Genomic DNA, 21,479 nt, shown 5'->3' on the forward strand with positions numbered 1-21,479 from the left:
GCATGATGATAGCAGCATGTTCTACGTATTGTGTTCCCCCTTATTTCCTTATAGATTGTAAGCTTTTGAGCAGGGCCCTCACTCATCCTGTAATAGTTGAAATGTGTTGCGTTGTATTTTACCAGTATGTACAGGTCCCTGTTTAATTGTAAACTGATGCGGAATATGTTGGCTCTATATAAATAAAAAATATTAATATCATTATTATTATTATTATTATTTATTATTAACATGGTTTTAATCTAAAGAAAGTGACAATAATAATATTAACAAGAAGAAAAGCCAGGTTGGATTTTTATCTGTAATCCATTGAATGTTTCTTCTATGATAAGAAACAATAACATTGGCAATGGAACTGCCACGGGGCTGAGCCTTTCCCTAATTTAAATTCTGTAAGTGCATTTCTGTCTATTTGGTTGCTGGTGTGAAAAGATACTCTACTATCAAGCTAGGGTCTCTCCTTTTGTCGAACACTAGTGAGTGTGACAAGAAAGAGAATACGAAATTTTCAGGAAAAAACAGTTCAGAACATAGCTGCATTTTCATTTGCTTAGTGATTAAATGGATGATACAAATGTGGTACTGTAACTAATATTTCAGTTCTTTGTATTTTATTTTATTGTTTTTTGAATCTGAAGGGCAGACTTTACAATTGCTTCAGTGAAATATTAATTTCTTTTCAGCTATAGATAGCATTTTGAAATATAGTACTCAGACTAGCACATGAAAGCCACTTGGGACCAAACCTCTCTGTAGGTCACTTAAAGTATAATATATTGTTTATTAATCTGGTGTCAGGTCAAGGAATGTTATCAATTCTGTGAATGACACAATGAAAAATATAAATGACATTTCTGTTTTCCTTTTTGCCTAGGTTTTCTACAGTTACAATAGTTGATTTGAACCTGCATGGTATATCTTATTGAATAGCACAAATATTTGGAATTTGATTAAACAAATGTGTTATATATATTCAGCATAGAAAATTTCCTAACAAAATTATTTTTCATTGTCACTGAGAAATTAAAGTTAAGGCATCCTGACTAGTGATGCGCGAGCATGCTTGTCACTACTCGTCACTAGCCCGATCATCTCAGTACTCGAGATGCTCGTTACATGGTGAGTATTTTTTGAATGTTCAAGTAGGAGCTTGAGTACCCGCCCCTCATATTTGATGCTTATTATGCAGCCAATTAACATACAGGGATTGCCTGACAGTCACTGTAATGCCGTAGTCATGTTGGTTGTGCCATTACAGTGATTGGCAGGCCGTATAGTGTCATCGGGTCTATATAAGACCCGGGACCCTATGCTCGTCACAGTCTACCGGTCAAACAGGCAGAGTAGGGAGAGCTGCTGCTGAGCGAGGGAGAAAATTGTCACTTATTTTAAGCTGTGATTACACACCACTATTATTAATTTCATCTACACTAACAGTCCTTGCAAGGGCTCATTCTGATGAATATTAATATTGCTGATATCAGTAGTTAGGCCAAGTTACTTGTGGAGACCTAGTATAGTACAGAATAGGGTCCATTGCATGTTCTTTCAGCTGCTGGAACTCATATAAATAGCCCTAGATATCAGGGCTAATATTATTCTTTATGCTCTTAATCCTGATAATTTTGGTGAGAAGCAATATAATTAGTGTTGAGCGAGCATGCTCGACACTACTCGGTACTCGCCTAAGCATCTCACTACTCGGGATGTTCGGCGAGCACCGAGCATTTCTGGGTTACTCGGGCGGGAGCTCGGGTCTCCGCCCTGCATGTTTGGCGCTCTTTATAGAGCCAATGAACATGCAAGGATTGCCAGCCAGTCACTGTAATGCCGTAGCCATGTTGGTTGTGGGTATTACAGTGATTGGCTGGCCGCACAGCATCACCTAGAATATTTAAAACCGGGCGCCGCCATCTTGGACACAGTCGCTCTGGATCAGACGGTGTAGGGAGAGTGCTGCTGAGTTAGGGAGAGATTTATACTGCGAAATAAGTAGTGTAGGGTCTCTAAAGCCTGAAGAATCAAACAAATAGTCCTTCTCAGGACTAATATCCATCCCAGATATAAGGCAGGTGTAACAGGTCTGAGAGGTGGAACCTCTGTGCAACTATACAAGGGGGCAGTCCTTTTAAGGAAGCGGGTGGCTCCCAGGGAAGACGGGCAGGTAGTCACGGCAAGTGACAGGGACAGTCTCTGGGTAGAGGGGCAGGTAGTCACGGCAAGTGACAGGGACAGTCTCTGGGTAGAGGGGCAGGTAGTCACGGCAAGTGACAGGGACAGTCTCTGGGTAGAAGGACAGCAGGCAGGTGGCTGGTGAGCGCTCCCAGGTGAGCGGGCGAGAGTCTCTGGATGGGCAGGTGGTCACGGCAAGTGACGGCAGAGCCTCCAGGTAGGCTAGCAGGCAGGTAGCAGGTGAGCGCTCCCAGGTGAGCAGGCAAGAGTCTCTGGACAGGCAGGTGGTCACGGCAAGTGACGGCGGAGCCTCTAGGTAGGCTAGCAGGCAGATAGAAGGTGAGCGCTCCCAGGTGAGCGGGCAGGCTCGTCCATAGACAGACTGACAGATGTCGGAAAGCAGACCGTCGGACCGCATGCTTGCAAGCAGGTAAACGGATATCAGGCAGGTATCAAGCAGGAATCTGGCAGGTAACTGGCAGGTAACAGGCAGGAATCCGGCAGGTGACTGGCAGGTAACAAGCACGAATCTGGCAGGTGACTGGCTGGTAACTGGTAACGGGACCTGAGGGCTGAAGCAGAGTGAAGGCTTTGCAACAACATTGCTCGGGCACCTCCATTTTGGAGGAGGTGCCTTAAATATGGGAGGCCCTCCGGCAATTGGCCGGGGACTCCTTAGGACGGCACGCGCGGTCCCTTTAAGAGAGGGGGAGCGCACGTGCGCACACCCTAAGCACACTGCCGGGGAAGGAGCGCGTGCCGGAAGCAGCGGGGAGAGAAGCGCCTGGGTTCCCAAGTTCTCTCCTCAGGACCAAACCCCCTCCAATCTACCAGAAAAAAGGTCTTTCCTCTTACCCTCTTGGAGGCCAGAATACTCTCTACCTTAAAGACGTCATCAGCGGAAACCGGAGCAGGAGGGGCACCTGGATTATTGGAAAAAGAGTTAAAGTCAACGGGTTTGAGGAGAGATACATGGAAGGAGTTGGGAATCCGTAGGGTGGCCGGGAGTTTTAATTTGTAGGCCACAGGGTTAATTTGCCTGAGGACTTCAAAGGGACCGATGAATCGAGGGCCCAACTTGAAGGAGGGTACTTTGAGCCGCACATGTTTGGACGAGAGCCAAACCTTGTCTCCCGGACGGAATTGAGGCGGATCCAGACGTCTCTTATCAGCATATCTCTTCATCCGCTCAGAGGACAGAAGAAGAGCGGACCTGGTACTCTCCCAAATAGTAGAAAATTTGCTGACAAGAGACTCCGCAGCAGGGTTGTCCACAGAAACGGAGACAGGGAGCGGAATCCGGAGGTGCTGGCCATAGACAATAAAGAACGGGGACTTGGAAGAGGATTCGCTCTCGTGGTTATTATAAGAGAACTCGGCCCAAGGAAGGAGGTCCACCCAATCAGAATGGTGGGCATTAACAAAGTGCCGGAGATAGCTGGTAAGGATCTGATTGATCCGCTCCACTTGACCATTGGACTGAGGGTGGTAAGCGGAGGAGAAGTCCAGGGTGACGTCCAGCAGTTTACATGTGGCTCTCCAGAAGCGTGAGGTAAACTGAACCCCTCGATCCGACACGATGTGGAGGGGTAGGCCATGGAGACGGAAGATATGGCGAATAAAGTCCTTAGCCAGCTCAGGTGCAGACGGAAGACCAGGCAGGGGAATGAAGTGGGCCATTTTAGAGAAGCGGTCCGCGACCACCCAAATGACAGTACACCCGGCAGAGACAGGAAGATCGGTAATGAAGTCCATAGCGATGTGTTGCCACGGGGCAACAGGTATGGGAAGCGGCAGGAGATGACCAGCTGGTAAGTGTCTGGGAATTTTGTTGCGGCCACAAGATGAACAGGCAGAGACGAAGTCTACCACATCCTTACGCAGGGTAGACCACCAGTAATGCCGGGAAATGAGTAGGAAGGTCTTCTTTTGGCCGGCATGGCCAGCTAGTTTAGAAGAATGACCCCAGCGAAGAACCCTCTCACGGTCTGGAGGCGCCACGAACGTCTTGCCGGGTGGAAGACGAGTCAAATCCAAGGGGGCCACATTCATCACCTTGGAGGGGTTGATAATGTGCATAGGCTCCTCCTCTTGGTCGGAGGACAGGAAGGATCGGGACAAGGCATCAGCTTTGACATTTTTGTCCGCCGGGCGGAAATGAAGGATGAAATCAAAGCGGGCAAAGAACAAAGACCACCGGGCTTGACGTGGATTAAGTCTCTGGGCATTTTGGAGATATGCCAGGTTCTTGTGATCCGTATAGATGATCACCGGGTATAGAGCCCCTTCAAGCAGGTAACGCCACTCCTCCAGCGCCAATTTAACGGCAAGCAGTTCTCGGTCTCCTATGGAATAATTGAGCTCAGAGGAGGAGAAGATTTTAGAGAAAAAGCCGCAGGTTACCATTCTCCCGGAGGAAGACTTCTGGGTGAGCACCGCTCCGGCTCCAGAGGAGGAGGCATCAACCGCCAGGTAGAACTATTTGTTGCTGTCCAAACGGTGCAGCACAGGGGCAGAGGAGAAGGCTTGTTTCAGGGAAAGGAAGGCCTCCTCAGCTTCGGATGACCATACCTTGGGATTTGCTCCCTTACGGGTGAGCGCAGATATGGGCGCAGTCCGTGACGAGAAGTGAGGAATGAAGAGACGATAGTAATTAGCGAAGCCCAGGAATCGCTGTATCGCCTTCAAGACCTCCGGACGGGGCCACTTTAGGACAGCAGAGAGCTTCTCGGGATCCATTCGCAAGCCTGTCTGGGAGATAACATAGCCCAGGAAAGGAAGAGAGGTCTGCTCAAAAAGGCACTTCTAGTATTTAGCATAGAGGAGGTTCTGCCTGAGCCTAAGCAGGACCTGACGAACATCCCTCCGGTGTGTGGGAAGATCCGGAGAGAAGACCAAGATGTCGTCCAGGTATACCACCACGCAGGAGTAAAGAAGGTCACGGAAGATGTTGTTGACCAGTTCTTGGAAGACGGCGGGAGCATTGCAGAGACCGAAGGGCATCACACGGTACTCATAGTGTCCGTCCCGGGTATTAAATGCTGTTTTCCACTCGTCTCCCTGACGGATACGGACCAGGTTATATGCTCCACGTAGATCCAGCTTGGAGAAGATCCTGGCGCCTTTAAGACGATCAAATAACTCAGAGATGAGCGGAAGGGGGTATTTATTTTTAACCGTGATCTGATTGAGTCCTCTATAGTCAATACAGGGGCGTAGCGAGCCGTCTTTCTTTTTGACAAAGAAGAATCCGGCTCCAGCCGGGGAGGTAGATTTCCGGATAAATCCCCTAGCCAGATTCTCTTCAATGTACTCAGACATGGCCCGGGTCTCGGCTGCAGACAACGGGTAGATACGCCCACGGGGAGGAGTGGTGCCAGGTACCAGGTCGATCGGGCAGTCATATGGCCTATGGGGTGGCAACGTCTCTGCTTCCTTCTTACCGAAGACGTCCGCATAGGGCCAGTAAGGAGCCGGGAGACCTGGTAAATTAGCTGGAGTAGGCGGAGGGCGAACTGGGCGGACCGGAACCAGGCAGGTCCTATGGCAGTCTGGACCCCATCGGAGTACTTCACCGGATCGCCAGTTCAATACGGGTTCGTATGTCTGGAGCCTAGGTAGGCCTAGCAACAGGGAGTGAGAAAGTCCGGACAACACATGGAATGAGATTTCCTCAGAGTGCAGCATTCCCACCTGCAGGGTTGTGGGTTCAGTGATGAGCAGGATGGTCTCCGAGAGAAGTCTTCCATCCACGGAGGTGACTGATAATGGTTCAGCCAGGGACTTGGTGGGAATACGGTATCTCTCTACCAGAGACTGGGAGATGAGGTTTCCAGCAGCTCCAGAATCCAGGTGGGCAAGTTCAAAGAGACGGTTTTCTCCCCAAGCAATAGAGACCGGTAAAGTCAGAGACGGAGAGGGCTTACTTTTGTTAGGACGACCTCTCCGAGCGGTCCTAGACACTGGCGTTTCCCGGCTTCTCCGGGCAGGAACAGATGAAGTGCTCCATACTGCCACAATAGAAACAGCTTCCCTCGGCTCGGCGAGATTCTTGGCGAGATTTGACCATCTTGGTCTGGTCGATCTGCATAGGTTCAGGCGAGGGCGCCCGCGGAGTGACTGATTGAGAGGCAGGTCTCAGGGAAGTAGGAGCAGAGCAAGAAAAGTCTTTCTCCCAGGTAGTCTCTTTGGCAAGTTCTTGGAACCTGATGCCAATCCGGGTAGCTAGTGACAGCAGGTCATCCAGAGTGGTAGGAATGTCCCGACCAGCTGACTTGTCCTTAATCCGACCGGAAAGACCCTCCCAGAAGACGGACACCAGAGCCTCATTTTCCCAGGCAAGCTCAGAAGCGAGGGTGCGGAACCGTATGGCATATTGGCCCACGGTGAGTCTCCCTTGGCGGAGACGTAGCAGTGAGGAGGCAGAAGAGGTTTTCCGTCCAGGTTCATCGAACACTCTCCGGAAAGCAGCGAGGAAAGACGGCAGGTCTGACACCAGGGGATCCCCTCTCTCCCACAGGGGATTTAGCCATGACAGTGCCTCCCCAGTAAGATGGGACATGATGAAGGCCACCTTAGCCCGGTCGGAGATGAACTGGTATGCCAATAGCTCAAAGTGCAGGGTGCACTGGTTTATGAAACCCCGAGCTAAAGTAGGTTCGCCGGCAAAGCGTGGAGGTGCCAGAAGCCGAGGTCCATAGTCGGGTACCATGAAGGGACTGGATTGCGGTACCGCAGGAATGGGCACGGCTGGACCAGAGGTAGACATAGACAAGTCACACAATGCGCCTAGACGAGAGTTAGCGGACCGTAGATAGGACAGTACCACCTCCTGCTGAGTTTTCTGACGTAAGACTTCCTGGTGCAGATCGGAGATCTGGGGGCCACCGGGTTCCATGGCCCGAGCAAACTGTAACGGGTCTGGGAGGTGGAACCTCTGTGCAACTATACAAGGGGGCAGTCCTTGTAAGGAAGCGGGTGGCTCCCAGGGAAGACGGGCAGGTAGTCACGGCAAGTGACAGGGACAGTCTCTGGGTAGAGGGGCAGGTAGTCACGGCAAGTGACAGGGACAGTCTCTGGGTAGAGGGGCAGGTAGTCACGGCAAGTGACAGGGACAGTCTCTGGGTATAAGGACAGCAGGCAGGTGGCTGGTGAGCGCTCCCAGGTGAGCTGGCGAGAGTCTCTGGACGGGCAGGTGGTCACGGCAAGTGACGGCAGAGCCTCCAGGTAGGCTAGCAGGCAAGTAGCAGGTGAGCGCTCCCAGGTGAGCAGGCAAGAGTCTCTGGACAGGCAGGTGGTCACGGCAAGTGACGGCGGAGCCTCCAGGTAGGCTAGCAGGCAGGTAGCAGGTGAGCGCTCCCAGGTGAGCGGGCAGGCTGGTCCATAGACAGACTGACAGGTGTCGGAAAGCAGACCGTCGGACCGCAGGCTTGCAAGCAGGTAAACGGATATCAGGCAGGTATCAAGCAGGAATCTGGCAGGTAACTGGCAGGTAACAGGCAGGAATCCGGCAGGTGACTGGCAGGTAACAAGCAGGAATCTGGCAGGTGACTGGCTGGTAACTGGTAACGGGACCTGAGGGCTGAAGCAGAGTGAAGGCTTTGCAACAACATTGCTCGGGCACCTCCATTTTGGAGGAGGTGCCTTAAATATGGGAGGTCCTCCGGCAATTGGCCGGGGACTCCTTAGGACGGCACGCGCGGTCCCTTTAAGAGAGGGGGAGCGCGCGCGCGCCCTAAGCACACTGCCGGGGAAGGAGCGCGTGCCGGAAGCAGCGGGGAGAGAAGCGCAGGAGGACGCCGCGCCAGGAGCGGGGAGGTGAGAGGGACGGCGTCTCTGCCTAGTACGGGGCAGAGACGCCGATGCTACAGCATTCAGGCAGGCTGTATAGGAGACGCAGTGGTTATACCAACAAACACTGCATTACAGTCCTGTGTGCTGCTTTTCAAATTGCTAGTCTTAGCCCCAGGTCTCAGGGGCCAGGAAAACTCCTTTTTTTTATCTAAATCCTCTTTTTTTATTTTTTCCCTCAGTCAGACTGTACAAATACTCATCTTATTAACCTTTTGGTATTTCCCCCCCCAACAAAAAAAATTGAGTGTGTCTGTGAGTGTTCAGACACAAATATATCTGTTTAAAAGAGTTTTGTGTAGGCCAGATAACTGGAACTATGGGTTCCTCTTCCAGGGTTCAAATCTGGGTGTAATCCACCTTTTTGGATAAAAAAAAAAACATTTTGAGTGTCTCGCTGACTTTTCAGACACAAATATATCTGTTTAAAAGATTTTGGTGTAGGCCAGATAACTAGAACTGTGGGTTCCTCTTCCAGGGTTCAAATCTGGGTGTAATCCACCTTTTTGCATAAAAAAAAAAACATTTTGAGTGTCTCGCTGACTGTTCAGACACAAATATATCTGTTTAAAATATTCTGGTGTATTCCAGATAACTAGAACTGTGGTTTTGCAGTTCCACGGTTCAAATCTCTGTATTATCCACTTTTTTGCATTTTTTTCAAAAAAAAAAAAAACATTTTGAGTGTCTCACTGAATATTCAGACACAAATATATCTGTTTAAAATATTCTGGTGTAGGCCAGATAACTAGAACTGTGGTTTTCCTCTTCCACGGTTCAAATCTCCTTTCTATTACCGTTTTGCCATTGATAGTGCGAGTGTAAGCTATTTTATTTCATTTACAATGGGCAAGGCGCGTGGCAAGGGACGTGGAACTGGACGTTCTGGTGATGGTGCGTTCAGTGGACGGGGCCGTGGCCAAGGTGAAAATGAGCCACAACCAACAGCCACATCTTCTTGCTCCCAGTTCTTGACCGAATTACTAGGGAAGCACACAACAGCACCACTATTGCGAACTGATCAGTGTGAACAGGTTATTAATTGGATAGCAGATAATACTTCCAGTCACCTGGGCACCACCACCTCCGTTCTGTCTTCCACACGGTCAAGTGTTAGTAGCCGTGAGTCTCGACTGCATACTCTTCCACACCCTGATGCTCCTTCCTCCCACCATGCCGAGTGTCCTCAGACAGCAACTGATCCCACACTTGGACACTCTGAAGAGCTGTTCACTGGTTCATTTCCATATTGGGCCCCTCGCCTGCTCCGCATGAAGTGGTGGAAGAGGAGATCCCATGTAGCGATGGCCAAATATTTGAACAGCCACGGCCACAGGAAGGCGACGCTGGCAATTTGTCACAAGAGGTGGACGATGACGAGACACAATTGCCACGAAGTGAGGAGGAGGATCGTGGTGCAGAAGTGAAAGAGGAGGAGGTGGTGGATGATCTAGTAACTGACCAACGTGGCAGGAGCAGCACACAGGGGGAGGGAGGCAGAGTACCCCAACAGGCAGCAAGAAGCAGTGTGGTGGCCGCACACAGAAGGCGGGCAACCGTTCCCCGTAACACCAACATGAGGGACATTGCCAGTACAACTGGTAGGTCTTCCAGAGTCTGGAATTTTTTAAAGGCTCTGCTGATAACCCCAAAAAGGCCATTTGTACCACCTACCAGGCCAGCATCAACAGGGGTGACAAAACTACCAGCCTGACCACCACCAGCATAATCAGGCACATGTCAGCAAAGCACCCGACTTTGTGGGGCGAACCCCAGGGTCCACAACCAGTGTCAGCGGGTGTCACCACTACTTCTTCCGCTGGTATGCGTGTAAGATAACCCCCTGTTGTGCGTGCAAGGCAATCCCCTGTCTTTACTGCATGCAAAGATGCCCCCTCCTCTCAGTCTTCACTTGTTATGGCAGTTTCTCAAGAAACAGCATCAAAGTCCACGTCCACGTCCCACCGCAGCATTCAATTGTCCATATCCCAGACCTTTGAACGAAAGCGCAAATTCGCAGCCAGTGCCCCACATGCCACAGTCCTAAATTCGCACATTTCACGACTGCTTGCGTTGGAAATGCTGCCTTTTAGGTTGGTGGAGACGGAATCCTTCCGCAACTTTATGGCGGTGGCCGTCCCTCGGTACTCAGTCCCCAGAGGACACTATTTTGCCCGGTGTGCCATCCCTGCACTACACAAGCAGGTGTCCCAAAACATCTGCTGTACCCTCAACAACGTAGTAACTGGGAGAGTCCACCTGACAATGGACACGTGGACAAGTGCTTGTGGTCGGGGATGGTACATCTCCCTGACGGCACACTGGGTAAACATAGTGGAAGCCGGGACCCAGTCGGACCTTGGGATGGAACACATACTCCCCACAACGAGAATTGCGGGCCCTATGTCAGTCAGATTTGCCCCCACAGTGTACAACTCATGTGCATCATCCTCCTCCTCATGTTCAGCCTCCATCTCAGATATCACCACATCAGTTACAAGCTGGAAGCACTGCAGTACTGCCTCAGCCAAGCGGAAACAGGCTGTGCTGAAACTCATAAGCTTAGGTGATAAACCTCACACTGCTTGTGAGTTGTGGACAACTGTGAAAGAGCAGGCAGATCTGTGGCTGAGACCGCTGAACCTACATCCAGGCATGGTCGTGTGTGACAATGGCCGTAACCTGGTTGCGGCTCTGAGGCGAGGCGAGATCACACATGTACCATGCCTGGCTCATATGCTTAACCTCATGGTTCAGCGGTTTCTTAAATCGTAACCCGAGTTGCCAGAGCTGCTCGTCAAAGTACGCCGCCTGTCAGCTCATTTTCGCAAGTCAGCTATAGCTTCCGCTGCCCTTGCTGTGTTGCAGAAGCATTTGCAGCTTCCGGCACATCGACTGGTGTGTGATGTCCCCACACGTTGGAACTCTACCCTCCTCATGTTGCAATGGATTTGTGAGCAGAAGAGAGAAGTTGTGGAGTACCAGCTGCAACAAGGCCGTCGATATTCAGGTCAGACTCCACACATAAGACCTCAGGAGTGGACCTGGATGTCTGACATGTGCACCATCCTGATAAACTTTGAGGAGTCCACCAAGATGGTGAGTGGCGATAACGCCATCATTAGCGTCAGCATCCCACTTGTATGTATTTTGCAACGCTCTCCGCAGAGAATTAAGGTGGAGACATTGCAGCCAGAGTATGACGAGATGGATCAAGAAGCCATAGCGGGCGATTACACACAGCCCAGCCTCATCTCATCCCAACGAGCATTGGGAGACAATGAGAGAGAGGAGGAGGAGGAGGAAGAACAGGAGCTGGTATTATACACTGTAGACGGTAGTACCTCTACAACAGTCATACAGTCGGTTCAGCGTGGGTGGCCTGAGGACAGGGTGGAGGAGGAGGAGGAGGAGAGCATGGTCAGTCGTCATCTTGGTGAGGACACGGAAGTCTTGCCTGTTACCAGTCTGGCACGCATGGATGACTTTATGTTACGCTGCCTTAACCGTGACCCTCACGTTGTCAAAATGTTGAGTGACAGTCATTACTGGTTGGTGACACTTTAAGACCGTCACTACAAGGAGAACTTTCAATCTCTTATTTCTGAGGTGGAGAGGTCTACAAAAATGGGGCAGTACCAGAAGGCCCTGGCTGCAGAACTGTTAAAAAAATTCCCATCTGAACACGCTAGCTGCAGAGGTCACAGTTCGTTGCCCAACCAAGGCGTACAGGCAAGAGAGACGCAACTCCAATCCAGCAGAGGCAGGGGAACACTGTCAACGTTCTGGGACAGTTTTCTGAGACACGCCCAGCTTAGAGGCCCTGAGGCGCGGGATACTCTCACAAGGAGTGGAAAGTTTCAAAAGATGGTGAGGGAGTACCTTGCCGACCGTACCAGCATCCTCAGTGATTCCTCTGTGCCTTTTAATTATTGGGTATCCAAGCTAGACACTTGGAATGATCTCGCTCTGTACGCCTTGGAGGTGCTGGCCTGCCCTGCCACTAGCGTGTTATCGGAGCATGTTTTTAGTGCCGCTGGGGGTATTATAACTGATAAGCGCACTCGCCTGTCAACTGACAATGCTGAAAAGCTGACCCTTATCAAAATGAACAAGGGCTGGATTCGGCCAGACTTCTCATCACCACCAAATGACAGCAGAGTAACATAAAGTCAAATCCACTGTGTTATTTTGGGAGGTGTATTCCCATGCACCACTTCACACTCACACATGGGTATACGCTTCCTCATATTGGCTGTTTTTTGCTCTTCTCCTTATCCTCATCCTCCACCAAGGGGCATTGCAAGTTCCTCAATCCTAATTTTTGGCAGCTTTTGCTTGGAAGGCATAGGTAAAGACTATGGGAGACCCACTCCCCAATAATGGGAATAATGTTTTTAATATGCTGCACTGCATGGCTCTTGTAAGGGGCATTGCAAGTTCCTCAATCCTAATTTTTGGCAGCTTTTGCTTGGAAGGCATAGGTAAAGACTATGTGAGACCCACTCCCCTATAATGGGAATAATGTTTTTAATATGCTGTACTGCAAGGCTCTTGTAAGGGGCATTGCAAGTTCATCCGTCCTAATTTTTGGCAGCTTTTGCTTGGAAGGCATAGGCAAAGACTATGGGAGACCCACTCCCCAATAATGTGAATAATGTTTTTAATATGCTGTACTGCATGGCTCTTGTAAGGGGCATTAAAACCATCTTGTTAAGCTACAGTGACCTCCACGTCTCTTCCAATAGGCATTAAAACCGTCTTCTTAAGCTTCTGTGACCTCCATGTCTCTTCGAAGGGGCATTAAAACCAACTTGTTAAACCACTCTGAACTCCACGTCTCTTCCAAGGGGCATTAAAACCGTTTTGCTAAGCTACTGTGACCTCCACCTCTCTTCCAAGGGGCATTAAAACCATCTTGTTAAACCACTTTGACCTCCACGTCTTTTCCAAGGGGCATTAAAACAGTCTTGTTAAGCTACTGTGACCTCTACGTCTCTTCCAAAGGGCATTAAAACCGTCTTGTTAAACCACTCTGACCTCCACGTCTCTTCAAAGGGGCGTTAAAACCTTCTTGTTAAGCTACTGTGACCTCTACGTCTCTTCCAAGAGCCATTAAAACCGTCTTGTTAAACCACTCTGACCTCCACGTCTCTTCCAAGGGGCATTAAAACCATCTTGTTAAGCTACTGTGACCTCCACGTCTCTTCCAAGGGGCATTAAAACCGTCTTGTTAAACCACTCTGACCTCCACGTCTCCTCCAAGTGGCATTAAAACCGTCTTGTTAAACTACTCTGACCTCCACATCTCTTCCAAAGGGCTTTAAAACCGTCTTGTTAAACCACTCTGACCTCCACGTCTCTTCAAAGGGGCGTTAAAACCTTCTTGTTAAGCTACTGTGACCTCTGCGTCTCTTCCAAGAGCCATTAAAACCGTCTTGTTAAACCACTCTGACCTCCACGTCTCTTCCAAGGGGCATTAAAACCATCTTGTTAAGCTACTGTGACCTCCACGTCTCTTCCAAGGGGCATTAAAACGTCTTGTTAAACCACTCTGACCTCCACGTCTCTTCCAAGTGGCATTAAAACCGTCTTGTTAAACTACTCTGACCTCCACATCTCTTCCAAGGGGCTTTAAAACCGTCTTGTTAAACCACTCTGACCTCCACGTCTCTTCCAAGGGGCATTAAAATCATCTTGTTAAGCTACTATGACCTCCATGTGTCTTCCAAGGGGCATTAAAATCCTCTTGTTAAACCACTCTGACCTCCACGTCTTTTCCAAGGGGCATTAAAACCGCCTTGTTAAGCTACTGTGACCTCCACGTCTCTTCCAAGGGGCATTAAAACTGTCTTGTTAAACCACTCTGACCTCCGCGTCTCTTCCAAGGGGCATTAAAACCGTCTTGTTAAATCACTCTGAACTCCACAGCTCTTCCAAGGGGCATAGAAATATTGTTTTTAATTAACTCTAACCTCCACGACTCTTCCAACAGGCATTGCATTTCCTCCTAATTTTAGTCAGTTTTGCTTTTCAATGCATAGGCGAACACTAAGGGAAACCCACTCCCCAATAATGGGTAGAAGGTTTTTAGTACACTGTAATCCACATCTGTTTCAAGGGGCATTGCAGTTCCTCATAATTTTTGGAAAGCCTTCCATTCACTGCTTAGGCCAACAGTATACAGGAGACCTAGTAGCTATAAATGGAAAAAACAGTTTAGTTAAGGCCCTCTGACCTCCATGTCACTTCCAAGGGGCATTGGAGTGCCTCGAAATTTTTGGTAGGCATTGCACTCACTGTATGCCCTATAACTGTGTAGTCGAACTGCTCCTTTTGGTACAGAAACATATCCTACAAGACATGTGTGGTTGACTGGCCTGATATTGATGTGAATAGTCCCTGTTCCTCCTGCCCTTTCTCCTTTGTCACCACCTCATCCATCATTCATTACCTGAAGCTTTGTTTTAACGGGAGTCATAGAACTGGGATAGTAGCAGGAAAACATCCAGCAATCCTCGGAGGAAAGTAGGATATGCGCTAAAACGCTGACCACCTCAGGCCTAGCCACTACTACATACATGCGCTTGCATTCCAAGGAACAGAAAGCTAAGGAGATGGATGGCCTCATGATCATGAATAATTTACTCATTGCGTAGGAGGCCGACCACTGCTGCTGTCTATCTTCTGAACTTTGTGTTGAAGCCTGATTGACCCAGGACCCGCAATCCTCTATGTCTGGAGGACGTGTTGCATCCCAGTGTCCAACTGTGTCCCGGCTTCCACAATATTAACCCAGTGTGAAGGCGTCAGTGAGATGGACCATCCCTGGCCACATTCACTTGTCCACATGTCTGTGGTTAGGCTGTCCTTCCCACTAAATGCACTGGGGAGGGCACAGGTAATGTTTTGGTATGCGCGCTTGTGTATAAGGCACACCGGGACAAATAGGGGCGGCTGGGGACCGTTTATGGACACCCGGCCGCCCCCAGGCGACAGGGGACCTTTTGTGGGCACCCGGCCGCGGGTCGGCTCGGGACCCAGTATGGATACCAGACCGCTGACGCAGCCATGACGTGGTGGCCAGATTCCTCCTCCACATACCTAAAAGGCCCAATTTCAAGTGCAAGCAAGCAGTTTGGTATTGCAGCCTGGGGGTGGGTGGGTGGCAGGCTGCATACTTGCGCTTGCATGGCAAGGAATGGATGAGGTACAATTGAACACTGCCCTGGGTTAAGGACTTGCACGGGGATAGTTGCTAGTCTGCATCTTCTGATGCGGCAAGGATCACTTCTGATGGGCACACTTTTAGGCAGTGACCTGGGTGTCAGAGATGCTTCCAGGGATCTTCCGCATGCTGTTACCATGTCTTTTAAGCACTGTATGCATGTGTCACACAGCACATGGCCAGATAAGGTTGTAAAATGTTAAAATGACATTTCCCGGTGAATGCATTTGTCACGGTTAAAAGCAATACAAAAGTGCAAAAACGCATAAAATATGCTACTTGTGAACATAGCCCAAGGTGTGGAGGAGTATTTTTGTTTTTGGTTATTTATTTTACCTTATACACAAGTCTTTACCCTGGAAAGGATGTTCCTTAACATATTTCACAGGAAAGCAGTTTCAGTTTCGTTTTTGAACGTTTTATTGTGAGCCCGTAAAAGTGGCTTAATACCTCTGACCACGTTGTTGACAGCAGTGACCTGGGGGTCAGAAAAGCTTCCTGGGGCGATCCCCATGCTGTCCCCATGTCATTTGAGCACCGTCACTATCATTTTGGGAACTTTTTAGGCTTTCTACAGACTGCCGGGGGTGCCGCAGCAAAAATGCTCGGGTTTCCCATAGACTAACATTGGGCTCATTGCTCGGGTCGAGCACCCGAGTATCACGGTGAGCTCGGCCCGAGCTTCGAGCACCAGAGCATTTTAGTGCTCGCTCAACACTATATTTAATACTCCATTTATACTCCTCCATTTGCTTGTTAACAGCATACAGCCAGATTTGGTTGATTTTAATAGCATTACTGTATTGTGCAAGCAGAGAAACTTGTCCATCATCTCTGGTGATCAAATATTACTTCCGTAATAATCCTGAATTTTTTTGCAATCTGCCAAATATTATACTCCATTTAAAGTGTGGCAGTTGTTCGTTGAAAACATACCTAGATTTGGCCACTGACCAATAGCATCACTATACCGCCACTGCATAAAAACGCGGTCATCAGACATGATCAAATATTACTGTGGTAATAATCCTGACATTTTTTGCAATGTACAAAATATTATACTCCATTTAAAGCCTGCCAGTTGTGCGTTCAAAACATATCCACACCTGGTCGCTGATCAATAGCATTGCTATACTGCCACTGCATAAAAACTTGGTCATCAGACGTGATAATAATCCTGACATCTTTTGCAAGCTGCAAAATATTATACTCCATTTAAAGTCTGCCAGTTGTGCGTTCAAAACATATCCACACTTGGTCGCTGACCAATAGCATCACTTCTCCGGCACTGGCCAAAAGAATTGTTCATCAGAAGTGATCAAGTACTGCGGTATTAATCCTGCCTTTTTTTTTTTGCAAGCTTCAAATTATTATGCTCCATTTAAAGTCTGCTACTCGAGTGTCCAAAACATATCCACACTTGTATGCTGACCAATAGCATCGGTATACTGGCACTGGCCAAAAGAATTGTTAATCAGAAGTGATCAAGTACTGCGGTATTAATCCTAACTTTTTTTTTTGCAAGCTGCAAAATATTATACTCCATTTAAAGTCTGCTACTTGTGTGTCCAAAACAAATCCACACTTGTATGCTGACCAAAAGCATCGATATACTGCCACTGCATAAGAACATGGTCATTAGACATGATCAAATATTACTGCGGTAATAATCCTGACATTTTTTGCAAGCTGCAAAATATTATACTCCATTTAAAATGGGTAAAGCGCGTGGTAAGCGATGGAGAAGTGATCGTGATGCTGATGGTACACGCAGAGGCTGACGCCATGAGCAACTGTGCCTGCTAAGGGAGCACAACAGGCACCCAGTTCATGTCGACCTACCTTCCTGCCCAACTTTCTAGCAGGCTGCGGAACACCACTTTTGAAGCCAGACCAGTATGAAAAGGTTGTTGTTTGGATAGCAGATAATGCTTCCAGTCAGTTTGTCACCACCACACGGTACAGTCTCAGCCGTGAGTCTGGATCACATATTCCTCACCCTGATCCTCCTTCCTCCCATTATGCCGAGTGCGTGGAGACAACTGATGCCACATTTGGACACTCCAAAGAGCTGTTCACATTTCCATTTATAGATTCTGGCCTCTCGCTGTGTCCGCATCAAGCGGGGCATGAGGAGATCGCATGTAGTGATGCCCAAATATTTGAGCAGCCACGGTCACAGGAAGGCGACGGTGGGAAACTGATGAGGTGAATGATGATAAGACACAATTTCCAGAAAGTCAGGAGGAGGACAAGGGTGAGTAAGAGAAAGAGAAGATGGTGGTGGATGATGAAATCAATGACCCAATCTGGGAAAGTTGCCAGTCCAACTGTTAGGTCTTCCCGAGTCTGCCTCTTTTTTAAAGACTGTCCAGTTAACCAAAAAAATGTCATTTGCAACATCTGCCATGGCAGCATCAGCAGGGGCAGCAAAACTACCAGCCTGACCACCACCAGCATGCTCAGGCACATGACAGCAAAGCACCCGACTAGTTGGGCCAAACACCAGGGTCCAGAAATAGTGTCTATGGGTGACACCACCGGTCTCTTCCTCTGTTGTGCATGCACGCCAATCCCATGTTAATGACGCAAGCGAAAATGCCTCCTACCCTGCACCTATCATTGCACACTTGCAACCACCACCATCAGCATCCACGTCCTTTTCCGAGCGCAGCGTTCAGTTGTCCCTACCCCAGTCCTTGGAACGCAAGTGCAAATACGCAGTCACCCACCCACAGGCCACAATACAAAACTGACACATTTACAGACTGCTTGCACTGGAAATGTTTCCTTTTAGGCTTGTGGAAACGGAAGCTTTTCGCAACATCATGGCGATGGCTGTCCCTCGGTACTCGGTCCCCAGCTGCCACTATTTCTCCCGGTGTGTCATCCCCGCCTTACGCAAGCTCATGTCCCAGAACATGCCCTCATCAATGCAGTTACTGGGAAGGTCCACCTAACCAGGGACACTTGGACAAGTGCTTGTGGCCAGGCATGCTACATTTCACTGACTGCACACTGGGTGAATATTGTTGAAACCGGGACCCAGTCATACCCTGGGGTGGAACACATCCTTCCAACGCTGAAGATTGCGGGCCCTGGGTCAATCAGGGTTGCCTCCATATTCTACAACAGCTCTTGCACCTCCTCCTCCTCTTCAGCCTCCATCTCCGAAATGACCACATCAGTCGCAAGCTGGAAGCACTGCAACGCTGCCTCGGCCAAGCAGCACAGCAGCAGGCTCTGCTGAAGCTAACCTGTTTAGGTGACAAACTGCACACCGCTGCAGAGTTTTTGAAAGCTGTATCAGAGCAGGCAGATCTGTGGGTCTCACCGCTGAACCTATAACCAGGCATGGTCTTGGGTTGGTATAAAAACTTTGGGTGATCAACAGTATGGTCAGTTAAGGGGCAAAACATATTCAAAACGCAAATTGACCCCTCCCCATGTTTTGAAGAAGAAATCCAAGTCGAACAACTTAGAGGTAATCAATCTGTCTACACATATTCTGTCTGATAGTCAAAAGGAAGTTCTCTCTTTGGGTCTGACTTTTGTTCCGACTAATGGCTATAATTTTTTCACAGTACTGAAGGACTTACAGCTATTTCTCAGAAAAGTGACATTATGTAAACTACATGCAAAAACAACGCCTGACTGTGTTTTGGACACGACTTTAGAGAGAGAGGCTTTGTCGGCTCTGGAGGAGTTAGAGAGTGAAGGCACTTCAACTCAAGCAGGTACTTTTCCGAGTTCTGTTTTGACCAGATCTACGACGTTTCCCCCCTTTTCCCTCTGCCCACAAGTTTAAATATTTAACAAATTGGTTAGTAGGGACCTTAGGGCATTGTCCGGAAGATCAAAGAACCATAATCTTACGATGGAACAGAGACAAGCCCTGAATGAGCTACAATCATTAAAAGATGTGGTCTTTAAACCGGCGGACAAGGGGGGAAATGTCGTGATTTGGCCTATTGCGAAGTACGAGAAGGAAGCTTTTAAACTTCTCAGAGACCGTACATCTTACAGCACCTTGCCCGATAACCCCATGACATCCTTCAGAGCAGACCTCTTTGACATTTTAGAACGTGCATACGAACAGGGTATTATCCCCAAAAAGGTCCTTGATGGCCTCTGTACTAGGTATCCGGTCATTCCGACCTTTTACCTTCTCCCAAAGATCCACAAAAACCTTTCAGACCCACCAGGACGTCCCATTGTCTCTGGCATTGGTGGGCTATGCGACCCCATTTGTAAATTTATTGAGTACTACTTGCATCCTTTGGTGGAGACGCTGCCCTCCTATGTCAGGGACACTGGGGACGTCCTTAGCAAAATTGATGGCATATATCTTGACCCGGGTAGTCTGCTGGTGGCTGTTGATGTTGAATCATTATATACTAGTATTGGCCATATGGATGGTTTACGTGCAGTTGAGTTCTTCCTTGAGAGCAGCGCTCTGGACGCCTCCCTTCGTGCACTGGTCTTGGAACTACTTGAATTTATACTCACCCATAATTTTTTTACATTTAAAGATCGTTTTTTTCTTCAGAGACGCGGCACTGCGATGGGAGCGGCGTGCGCGCCATCCTACGCTAATCTCTTTCTCGGTTTTTGGGAGAGGGAGGTTTTCGGGGGTGGCGCGCGCGCCGCTGCCCATGCGCAGTGTTGGTTTAGGTATATAGATGATATTTTTGTTATTTGGCAGGGTTCCGAGACTGAGCTTCATAATTTCATTGCCTTTTTAAATAGGAATGAACTGAACATAAGACTTACATATATATGGGACTCTACCCATATTGACTTTTTGGATATTGGCATTACTGTCCAGCAGGATGGCCTATTGCAGACTGATGTTTTTCGTAAGAAAACATCGGTCAACGCATTGTTACATGCAACATCAGCCCATACACCGGCTACTATTCGGGCCATTCCTGTTGGACAGTATCTCAGAGCCAAACGCATCTGCTCCACCGATGCGGCGTTTGAAGCTCAGTCTCGTGACCTATGCGAAAGATTCCGGGAACGGGGCTACAGTGCGCGATCTATTAGGAGAGGTTACAGACGGGCTCAGAAAACCCCACGTGACCTCCTTTTGATCAACTCTGATAGGTCGCATGGAGGTGACCCTCCAATCAGATTCATATCAACATACAACAGCCACTGGCAGACTATTCGTGGGATTCTTAATAGACATTGGCCTATCCTTAAAACAGAGCCAGTACTTAATAAAATCCTGCCCGATAGACCGTTGATGACGGCCCGAAGGGGGAAAAGTCTGAAGGACTCTCTGGTTAGGAGCCATTATGTCGCCCCTACCTCTACTCCCTTCGGGGTGACCAAATCACGATGGGGATGTTATCCTTGTGGGTCATGCATGGCCTGTCGTAACATTATTCGGACTAAGTCATTCTCTGCTACTCAGGGTCGGGAGTTTCGGATTACCCGCCATATCTCCTGCAGCTCTACGTACGTGGTCTATATGGCCACGTGTCCATGTGGATTAAACTACGTGGGTCTTACGTCCCGCAAATTTCGAGTCCGTGTCAGAGAACATGTCAGGAACGTGGTAGCTGCGAGGGATGTTGCGGACTTCTCGACACTCAAGACAGTCCCGCGGCACTTCAAGTTGCGCCATGGTTGTGACCCCTCACTCCTTAAATTTATTGGGATTGATATGGTGCAACTAGGCACCAGGGGCGGCAATTATAAGCGTACTTTGGCGCAATTGGAGTGCCGCTGGATAGCTACGCTGGACACGGTGACCCCTGGGGGCCTCAATGAAAATAACAGTTTCTCTTCCTTTTTGTAGTTTCTCATCTTCTCCGTTTTTAATTGTGGTTTTTATTATTATTTTTTGTTTCACATTTTTCTCTACTTAATTCTTTTCTTTTTCTCATTTATATTGTGCATATCTAGGCATCAGTATCTACACCTCTACATCATATGTAGGATCCCTTTTTGATCTATGCGGAATTGGCCACCCGGAATATCTACACCACAAATAATCGTCCGGATGGCTATCTACTGTGCCAACTCGCTATATACTGTACCCAATGATGAATGTATATTTTCACTATATGGCTTTTTGAATCCTGTATTAACCTATATTGGGATTATGGATGTATCTTTCTGACATGTATAGATATATTTGATCATGCTCATATGTACATTTATGGCCCCCTCTATAATATGAGGACAACTACTTTTCCTCTTGTATATATTTTTTATA

The sequence above is a fragment of the Phyllobates terribilis genome, unplaced genomic scaffold (assembly GCF_046119375.1).
Source record: "Phyllobates terribilis strain yellow unplaced genomic scaffold, ASM4611937v1 Scaffold_4__5_contigs__length_816908805, whole genome shotgun sequence".
Lineage (NCBI taxonomy): Eukaryota > Metazoa > Chordata > Amphibia > Anura > Dendrobatidae > Phyllobates > Phyllobates terribilis.